The following is an 11,130-nucleotide window of genomic DNA, read 5'->3' as shown; positions in this document are numbered from 1 at the left end:
ACTGGCAGAATACAGCAGGAACACGGACTGGGAGGATACAGCAGGAACACGGACTGGCAGGATACAGCAGGAACACGGACTGGCAGGATACAGCAGGAACACGGGCTGGCAGGACACAGCAGGAACACGGACTGGCAGGATACAACAGGAACACGGACTGGCAGGATACAGAGACAAAGCAAGGACTGGGCTGAGAAAAGACACTGGTACAGGGGAGCCTAGGGCATAGGGACACTGACGGCAGACAGTATACCTACAAAGCAAAAACGTCTTACCTAGGAAGACACCGGGAAGAAATACCCGATGGGCGCCGCCATGTTGGGGCGGAGCCACTGGATCGCGACCTCCCAGAAGGCTCAGCGACGGGGAAGACGCGACCGCACATGCGCGAAGAGACCAGACGCCGAGAGCCGGCGAAGGAGGAGGCAGAGCGGCGCGGGACAGGATCGTGAGCGCGCCGAGGGATGGGAGAAGCCGGGTAAGTATGTGCGGGCGTGACAGTACCCCCCTCCTTAGTCCCCCTCCTTTTAAGGCTAGAAAGGAATCTTTTCATGATAAGGGGAGCGTTGATGTTCTCTCGGGGCTCCCAGGACCTCTCCTCAGGGCCAAATCCCTCCCAATCAATCAAAAAATAAGTTTTACCCCTAACTACTTTTTTGGCAAGAATATCTTTAACATTAAAGATTCCATCAGAAGTACAGAGCTGAGGAGAGGAAGAGGTAGCGGAGTGAAAACAATTAAAGACTGCGGGTTTAAGAAGAGACACATGGAAGGCATTGGGGATGCGCAAAGAGGCAGGTAGCTTCAACTTATAAGAGACATCATTAATGCGACTCAAGATAGGAAAAGGACCAATGTAGCGAGGACCCAGTTTGTAAGAGGGAATTTTAAGCTTGATATAGCGAGAGGAGAGCCAAACTTTATCACCCGGAGAATATGGCGGAGCATCCAAACGCTTCTTGTCAGCAAACCTTTTCATATTAAGGCTAGCTTTCTCAAGAGCCACTTTGGTCTCATTCCAAATCGTAGAGAATTCCCGGGACAAGAAATCCGCTGCCGGTACCCCCGAGGAAAGAGAAACAGGAAGAGGAATGTTCGGATGTTGACCATAGACTACGAAAAAGGGAGATTTGGAGGAAGACTCGCTGGGAAGATTGTTGTAAGAGAATTCAGCCCAAGGGAGAAGAGAGACCCAGTCATCTTGGTGTGCATTGGTGAAGTGTCGCAGATATGTAGTCAGAACTTGATTAACTCGCTCCACTTGTCCGTTGGACTGAGGGTGATAGGCGGAAGAGAAGTCCAAGTTAACCTTTAATAGACTGCAGAGAGCTCTCCAAAAACGTGAGGTAAATTGTACTCCACGGTCTGAGACAATATGATGTGGAAAACCATGAAGACGGAAGACTTGGTGTAAAAAGATCTTTGCCAACTCAGGAGCGGAAGGCAGACCAGGCAAAGCGATGAAGTGAGCCATTTTAGAGAACCGATCTACAACAACCAAGATGACAGAGCAATTCAAGGAAGAAGGTAGATCAGTGATGAAGTCCATAGCGATATGACTCCATGGAACGGAAGGCACAGGCAGAGGATGCAGGAGACCGGAGGGAAGCTGCCTAGGGACTTTATTTTTAGCACAAGAAGGACAAGAAGCGATGAATTTGGTGACGTCTTGACGGAGAGATGGCCACCAGTAGTGCCGAGAGATAAGAGACAGTGTCTTCTTGACTCCTACATGTCCTGCAATTTTGGAGGAGTGACCCCAACGTAAAACTCTCTCCTTGTCTTGATTAGCCACAAGAGTCTTGCCAGGAGGAGTAGGAATCACTCTTAGAGGAGCAAGAGTGACGATCCTCGCAGGATCAATGATGTGAGCCGGAGAATTCTCCATGTCCTGAGGTTGAAAGGATCTCGAAAGAGCATCTGCTTTGACATTCTTATTTCCAGGTCGGAAATGAAGTTCAAACTCAAATCGTCCGAAGAATAAAGACCATCTGGCTTGTCGTGGATTTAGTCTTTGGGCAGACTGAATATAGGCCAGATTCTTGTGGTCAGTGTAAATGATGAATGGATGAAGAGACCCTTCAAGAAGATAACGCCATTCTTCCAAGGCTAGCTTGATAGCCAATAGCTCCTTATCCCCTATAGAGTAGTTACGCTCAGGAGTGGAAAAAGTTTTAGAAAAGAAACCACAGGTCACCAAACGTCCGGACGAAGATCTTTGCAAAAGTACTGCTCCAGCTCCAATAGAAGATGCGTCGACCTCAAGGACAAACGGTCTATTAGCATCAGGACGATGAAGCACAGGGGCCATAGCGAAACTTTGCTTAAGGGACAAAAAAGACTCTTCAGCCTCAGGGGTCCAAAGGCTGGAATTGACTCCCTTGCGAACTAGGGCAGAGATAGGCTTGGTCATGGAAGAAAAATGAGGAATAAATTGTCTATAGTAGTTGGCAAAGCCAAAAAAACGTTGGATTGCTTTTGTTCCAAGAGGACGAGGCCAATTCAGGACAGCAGAAACCTTCTCTGGATCCATCTCTAAGCCAGATCTTGAGACAATATACCCAAGGAAGGGAAGAGAGGACTGTTCAAAGACGCACTTTTCAATCTTAGCGAACAGATGATTCTCTCTTAGCCTTTGCAGGACTCGGCGGACATCTCGCCTGTGAGTGGAGAGATCCGGAGAGAAGATGAGGATGTCGTCAAGGTAAACCACGACTGAGGAGTAGAGAAGATCCCGAAATACATCGTTCACAAATTCCTGGAAAACCGCGGGGGCGTTGCAGAGACCAAACGGCATAACCAAGTATTCGTAGTGACCGTCACGAGTATTGAAGGCGGTCTTCCACTCATCGCCTGCACGAATACGAACCAGATTGTATGCGCCACGTAGATCTAATTTGGTAAAGATTTGCGCACCCCGAAGACGGTCGAAGAGTTCCGGAATGAGTGGCAGAGGATATTTGTTCTTCACCGTGATGTTGTTTAGGCCTCGATAATCAATGCAGGGACGGAGGGAACCGTCTTTCTTCTTCACGAAAAAAAACCCTGCTCCGGCCGGAGAAGAAGACTTGCGGATGAAACCTTTAGCAAGATTTTCTTGAATGTACTCAGACATAGCTTGAGTCTCAGCAGGAGAGAGAGGATAGATTCTGCCCCTGGGCGGGTTAGTTCCAGGCACGAGATCTATGGGACAATCATAGAGACGGTGAGGCGGAAGCTCCTCAGCCTCCTTCTTGTTGAAGACATCAGAAAAAGCGCAGTAGACAGAGGGTAAGGCGGGAAAGGAAGAAGAAGGAGAAGAATTAGAGGAATATCCCACAGGACGCAGCGGCAGCAGACAACGTTCCCGACAAAGCTTACCCCAGCGCAAGATATTACCATTGCGCCAATCTAAAATGGGCTCGTGGCTCCGTAACCAAGGAAGACCTAAGAGCATAGGATGAGACAGACCCGCTAAAACATAAAATGCAATTCTCTCCTTGTGCAGAGCCCCAACCTGAAGTTCTACCTCAAGTGTCACTTGAGTAATGGTCTCCTGTAAAGGTTTACCATCCACAGATGCTAGAATCACAGGAGCCTCTAAGGTTCTGACTGGAACGGAGAATTTCAAAACCTCTTCCAACCTAATAAAATTCCCTGCAGCGCCCGAATCCACATACGCATCCAGAGAAACGCCCTTGCCCGCAATATGCAAAAGAACGGACAAAGTAAGGGGTTGAGAGGAATCACACACACCTAGGGAGGCCTCTCTTACCTGACCTAGGCGGAGGAGTTTTCCGGACGTTCAGGGCAAGAGCGCAATAAATGAGCAGCACTTCCGCAGTAAAAACATAACCCCTGAGTGCGCCTCTCTTTACGACGTTGTTCAGACATTTTAAGACGGTCCACTTGCATAGGTTCCGGTGCGGACGCCTGAGAGGAGGTTCTAGGCTGTGGACTGAGTGGCTTACTGGTGGCAGAAGAAGGACGAAGAGACCTCCGCTCGCGAGCGCGTTCTTGGAACCGAAGGTCAATACGGGTCGCTAAGGAAATTAATTCCTCCTAAACCGTAGGGGTGTCCCGACCAGCTAACTCATCCTTTATGCGCCCAGAGAGACCCCGCCAGAAAGCACCCACCAACGCCTCATTGTTCCAGCCCAAGTCAGAGGAGAGGGTGCGGAACTGAATAGCGTACTGGCCTACGGATAACGATCCCTGATGGAGAGAGAATAGGGCTTCAGTTGCAGAGGCCAGTCGTCCAGGTTCGTCAAAGACAAGACGGAAAGTCTCCAAAAATTCAGACAACCAGGAGACTAGGGGATCGTCTCGCTCCCAGAGTGGATTAACCCATGCCAAGGCGTCACCCTCTAGATGGGAAATCAAAAACGCAACTTTGGACCGATCCGTCGGGTAATGCTGGGGCAGAAGCTCAAAGTGAAGACGGCATTGGTTTAGAAATCCTCGGCAGGACTTAGGATCCCCATTGTACCGAGGCGGTTTAGCCAAGCGGGGTGGAGGGTGGGAAGCAGGAGCAGACGTAGAAGCGGCTGTCTGGATGGAAAGCAGCCGATCGTCAATAGAAGACATATAACTAAGTATATGGGCCTGGGTGTCACGCTGCTGAGCTAACTCTTGCTGTAAGCCAATGAGTAGAGCGGCGTTGCCAGGATCGGAGGACTGGAGCGTGGACAAACGAGAATCCATAGCCTTCATAAAGGACATCATACGGGACTGATTCTCCCGCAAAAAGAGTAGCTCTTTTTGCGTAGCAGAGGCCCCAGCGGGGTCCATGGCCTTTGCTTCCTGTAAGTATTCGGACAGAAATCTGAGAGTGGACCCTCTGGGTCGTGACTCTAGAGCCCCCGGGGTCGAGCGGACCAGATGGAATCACCCCCTATACAGGGAGTGTTAGGAGCAGGACCTCGGGGGAATGGAGACACAACAGCTAGAGCCAAAGGGACGACCCAAAATAAAGAAGGAAACCACAGGCTATAAGGATGGCAGGGAATAATAGGAAAACAAGACTTAACTGAAAGAATGTCTGGAACACGGACCGGCAGGATACAACAGGAACACGGACTGGCGGGATACAGCAGGTACACGGACAGGCAGGATACAGCAGGAACACGAACTGGCAGGATACAGCAGGAACACGGACTGGCAGAATACAGCAGGAACACGGACAGGCAGGATACAGCAGGAACACGGACTGGCAGAATACAGCAAGAACACGGACTGGGAGGATACAGCAGGAACACGGACTGGCAGGATACAGCAGGAACACGGACTGGCAGGATAGAGAGACAAAGCAAGGACTGGGCTGAGAAAAGACACTGGTACAGGGGAGCCTAGGGCATAGGGACACTGACGGCAGACAGTGCACCTACAAAGCAAAGGCGTCTTACCTAGGAAGACGCCGGGAAGAAATACCCGATGGGCGCCGCCATGTTGGGGCGGAGCCACCGGATCGCGACCTCCCAGAAGGCTCAGCGACGGGGGAGACGCGACCGCGCATGCGCGAAGAGACCAGACGCCGAGAGCCGGCGAAGGAGGAGGCAGAGCGGCGTGGGACAGGATCGTGAGCGCGCCGAGGGATGGGAGAAGCCGGGTAAGTATGTGCGGGCGTGACACAATGTTATTGAGGTGCTTTTCTATTTTTTAAATATGTCCCTTCTCTGTGCACACTGTAAATCTGGACTTTTTAGCCTGATGGGTAATGACCTTCAGAAGACTGCCGAAAATAGAAGAAATTATGTACGGCCACATCTGACATCATTAACCTGCTCTCTAAGGCCTCTTTCACACTTCCATCTTTCAGCTCACGTCGAAATAAGTCAATTTTTGAAAATGCAAGATCCTGCATTTTCTCATAGACTTGTATTAGCGACGTATCACGACGGATGGCTACACATTTTGTCTGTCGTGCACTGGATCCTGTGGAATTTGAAGGACCATCTTTTGCAAAATAAGTTCAAAGGAATGTTTTTTGTCTGCAGTGGAAAAATGTTCCCCAACGCCTCCTGCGGCATACGTCGTTCCAGACAATGGGAGCCTAAGGACACTGCATCCTGCGCACACTGTGAAATGCAGGAATCCAGTGACGGATGCAGTTTTTCCACTTGAGCATGCCAGGAAGCAAATTCCAACCCGGGGAAAAGTCTCTCTCTCTCCTCCCCGGACATTTATACCTGAAAATTCAGCTCGGATTTATACCTAAAAATAAAGCCTGGGATTCATGCAACGCATCCGTCATAACACTGGATGCGTTGCACACATTTTCAACTATTTTTGCAACGTCCATCGATACATCAGTTCACTGCACCCTGACGCAGGAGGAACGACGGAAGTGTGAAAGAAGCCTAAGGCTAGGTGCACACGTTGAGTATTTGCTTGCAGAAATTTCTGCGAGGTTTTTGCAGCTCTTGGCAGCAAAAGTGCTGCGGCAAAAAGGCACATTTAAAAGAGAAAATATTGAAGTTGGCACACCGGGTGCAATTAATGCGCTAGAAAATATGTATAAGAAAAAGGAAGATAGCGCAAAATAAAGTGCACACAAAGAATTTGAATAATACGGCTTTTTTGAAAAAAGTGACAAAAGACGGTGACAAATTAAAAATATTTTAAAAAAACATGTAAAAAAACATGCAAAAAGTGATTAGGGAGGCACACGAAGGAAAAATATCCCATATATCAACAAATATATAAATGTTATAAAATGATACACAGAACCAAATATGGCATGCAGAAGGCAAATTGTATGATAAATATCACATTAGAATAGGAGAACTCACAGGAAAATCCATACATAAGTGATCAAGCACCGAAAGATATAACAAAAAAATGCAAGGTGAAGAAAATACAACACTCAGCAACACTAGATCACAAGGGTATGAATGCAGCTGCAAGAAAATTTACAAAGCAATATGTGCAGACACTAATAAATTCCATATGGAATACATCATGTAAGCCATCTAGAGACCATAGTCACAGATAAAAATATATACCAGGTTGCGGTACCACATGTGCTGGCCGGACCCAACACATGTCGCTACTGCCTGTAGCTGCGTCAGGTGAAGTCATTGTGGTGTCAGTCATGTCCATTTAAATACAGGTAAGTTCACTTACAGTACAAATCACTCAATAAGCACCAACACCAGTGGGCAGTGCTCATTGAGTGTAAAGGTCCTGGTCAGTCAAAAGAAGGGCACATGCGCAGAAGGGTGCTATATATTTCACAAAACTGGAAGTGGAGAATGTGCGTTCCACTTACCGTAAGTAGCCAATGGCTGCAACATGCATCAATGAAGCTGAGACATAAGGCAAAAAAGAGAAGAGCCCCACGCACTCGCAGGTGGGGCGATCCAAGAAGCAAATGGAACGATGTAAAAAGCCACTATATACCATTGTTAATATCAAAAACTTGGCTGGAACAAGGCAAGAAGTAGATGTGTAAGAAAGAAAAGAAGGTAAAATGAGAAACAAAAAGGGAAGAATGGGGAGAAAAAGAAGAAAGAAAAAAGTTCTGTTGTGACTGTTCTACAAGTTAGATCGCTGTGGGACACTCGGGATAACATGGACTACGGCAGACAGATGAGTATATGGTGGTTTATTTTAATTTTATTTTTTTAGGAGACATGAGCATCAGAGATTAGGCATTAAGGTGAGTATATGTTGTTGTTTTATTTTACATTTTTTTTCTAGGTGACGAGGGCATCAGGTATTTGCTGTTAGGTGAGTATTATGGTTTATTAATTTGAATATGTAGAAATATTTTACATGTTTTTTTTTTAAGTGTTAGCGCATGCGCCGGCTGATGAGACTATGTCTCCCATCAGCGGCACCTGCGATCACTGTTATCAGGCTAATGGGAAGAGTAGTCTCATCAGCCCATGTCTGCTGGCCTGAGGTAAGCGTTTTACCCCAGGTCACCGCTGCAGGTCACAATCACAGCTGCGGGGTTATGCTGACATCTGATAACATGACCGATGGTCTTACCGGGGGTAGCGTTACCAAGGGTCACAGTCACAGGTGCGGGGTCATGCTGACATCTGACATGACCCCGCAGTGCTCTGACCGACGGTCAGACAAAAACGCTGCAGACAAAAACGCACTGCCAATACTCTAAGAAAATTTACTGATCATGTGCACAATGCTTCAAGATTGTCATTGAATTAGCTTGCATAATGTTTCCATAGCATTTTTGGCCCATTTCGGTGTGGAAAATTCTCTGCAAAAAACGCATGAAAAACTCATCGTGTGCACACAACCTTAGTCTGCAGCAGAAAGTGAAACGGCGCTCAGCATTTTTCTTGTGACCCTTGTGAATCAAATCGCAAAGTGTTTGAATTCATGAGGACCTGTAGATTTGAGACATTTTGACTCAAAATTGATCCTCAGTGTAGTTGGCGCCTGTTCTACAGCGTTTGAAATACAATTACATTTTTTTTCATTCTTTAGTTGCTAAAAATGCAGAAAGAACACAGCACAACAGTTTGTAAAAAACTAAAAACAATCTAACATTTCGAGTCAGATGGTGTGCTTGCATGTCAGAATCGACTGTACTGAGCCTTTACATTTCATTTGCAATCATTTTTATGAAGGCTTGAATAGTTGTTTTAAAAAAAGATACCAAACAAAATTTCCCAAAATGTAGGCATTTAAAGGGAACCTGTCACCTGAATTTGGCGGGACTGGTTTTGAGTCATATGGGCAGAGTTTTCGGGTGTTTGATTCACCCTTTCCTTACCCGCTGGCTGCATGCTGACCGCAATATTGGATTGAAGTTCATTCTCTGTCCTCCGTAGTACACGCCTGCGCAAGGCAAGAGATTAATCCTTCCCTCTCTGTTGTTCATGGTTGGCGGGAGGAGATGGAGGAAACAAGCCTCATTGTTACCCAGCCATCAACACAGCATGGGCTTGGACAGCATGGAGGAGCCTGACATATTAGTGCCTTCTTGCTGCACAATCTGCAACATGACCCCATATAGTTATGATTCTAAATAGTGCTGACTACTGGGTTGCCACTCTGTTGGATCCAAGTTATAAGAGTTAATTTTGCCAGATGTTTCCCGCCCTGGAGAGGGACCTGTGATTGCTGGAGTATTGAAACTCACTTTTACACAACCTTAAGAGAGGTTTTCTCCAAGACAGAAGTGAGGCACAGTGTTCATCGCAGCTCTAGACTTCCAAACTATGGCATGTAAATTCGTCAATGCCAAAACATTAGGAGCAGCAGTAGTGTATGTGGCAGAAGCAATTTCTGTTAGTCCTTCGAGACATTTTTTAGAGCACCATGAGCACCAGCACAAAAGAATCCAAGTCTGACACATGGTGATCAAATTAAGAGGATGGTGCAGGAATATCAACACCATCAGAGAGGATTTGGATCCTTCACAATTTGGTCTTCAAAAATGGATGAGTGGCCTGAAATCACCTCTCACACCTTGGAGGTTTTATCATGCCAGGCAGCCAGCGTTCTCTCAGAATGTGTCTTCAGCACTGCTGGTGGTGTCCTGACGGATAAGCACAACAGGCTGTCCCCTGAAAGTGTAGACCGCTTAACTTTCATCAAGATGAACAAGTCATGGATCTCCAAGGACTTTTGCACAACAATTGCAGACTGTACAGACTAGGCGATGAATCTTTCAGAATGCTGATTTGATCTTGCGTATTACAGTCTGTGACATCTTTAGTAGGGCTTCAGTGCTTACTATTGCTGCTGCTCCTGCAGATATTAACACTAATTTGTGGAAATGTAAACATTACTGGTAGGGTCTCCATCTACTGGGTTAGTTGTAGTGGAAGACATGCTGGTCCTTATTATACTATTTCTACTCTTGTGAACTTGATGCCACTTCGGTGGTGTCAGGCACTAATTATTTTAAATTTGAAAACTCCTGATTGGCTCTCAATCTGCTGGGTTGGCTGTAGTGGAAGACGTGTCAGTCCCTATTAACCCTTGTCAGGCTGCATAATTTTACAACCTTAACAGGCTGCATAGGTACAATTGTACCTTCACATATACCTCCACTGTGGGAAGACTTTACTTGGTTTCAGAAACTAAAGTTCATTCAGCTACAAATGTTATGCTGATATCTATTGTTCAGTGTTGTTACTGGTCACTTATGTTGCTGTCAATTAAGTTAATTCAAACTGGGAGTGGCTTCTACTTGTCTTCCTGCCTCCCTCCTCTCATTAGCCATTTTGCTGTTCATCTCATTGCTGTGAGCACACATTTCTAGGCTTGTGAAGTCTTCAATTTCTTGGAAACGAAGGTAGGAAAGTCTCACAGCATCTAACAGCCAGTTATACCTTTATTCTCATTATGTGGGGACAGAACAGTCAAATTGTCTTTCAGCCTGGACTTGGCTTACATATATTTTGTATGAAACTTATCACTATAGGTATAATTTTTATACGAAAAATGGATAATAATTAGTATCTACATATTGTTTTACGATGTTTTATTTATATTCAGCACAAAATACGAAGCCAAAATTCATCTAGCAAGTCATCATGAGTGATAGTAATGCTGGATCTAGTTTCCGCCATAATCCAAGAAAACGTGTTTGCAGGTTAGTATAATTTTGTGAAAAGCCAATAATGTAGTATTTCGGAAAATTATTTATTTTACATTTTTTCATATTTACAGATTTACGTCTGACGAAATAATGCGAATGCTAGAAGAATCTGATTCTGAGCATGAGGATGAACCATATGTTCCATCTGATGATGAAAACTATGTACCACAAGTGGATGTTACTGAAGAAGATTCAGACATTGAACAAGAAATGGTCATAGAGCATGAAAATGAATACGAATCAGACGAAAGTGTTGAGGATGATTCTGTGCCTCAAAGTGCAGGCGACATTTGGACTGCTAAGGATGAAACTCAATGGTGCAGTAATCCACTGCCAAATGCACAAACAAAATCTCGTAATGTCCTACGACAAAGAGGTGGCCCTGCAGCAATCAGCAACCTATATACAGCAAAAGAGCTATTCAAGTCCATCATGACTCCCGAGATGTGTGACATCATATTACGGGAAACGAATCGAAAGGCCAAGAGAGTTTGTGATGCTTACAACAACGAACTGGTACAACGTTTTCCTGATTCTTCCAAACGGCCACCACAAAAAACATTCAAGCA

Source organism: Ranitomeya imitator, chromosome 3 (assembly GCF_032444005.1).
Source record: "Ranitomeya imitator isolate aRanImi1 chromosome 3, aRanImi1.pri, whole genome shotgun sequence".
In the NCBI taxonomy this organism is placed as follows: domain Eukaryota; kingdom Metazoa; phylum Chordata; class Amphibia; order Anura; family Dendrobatidae; genus Ranitomeya; species Ranitomeya imitator.
The sequence above is the reverse complement of the archived record's forward strand: the minus strand, read 5'-3'. Positions refer to the sequence as shown.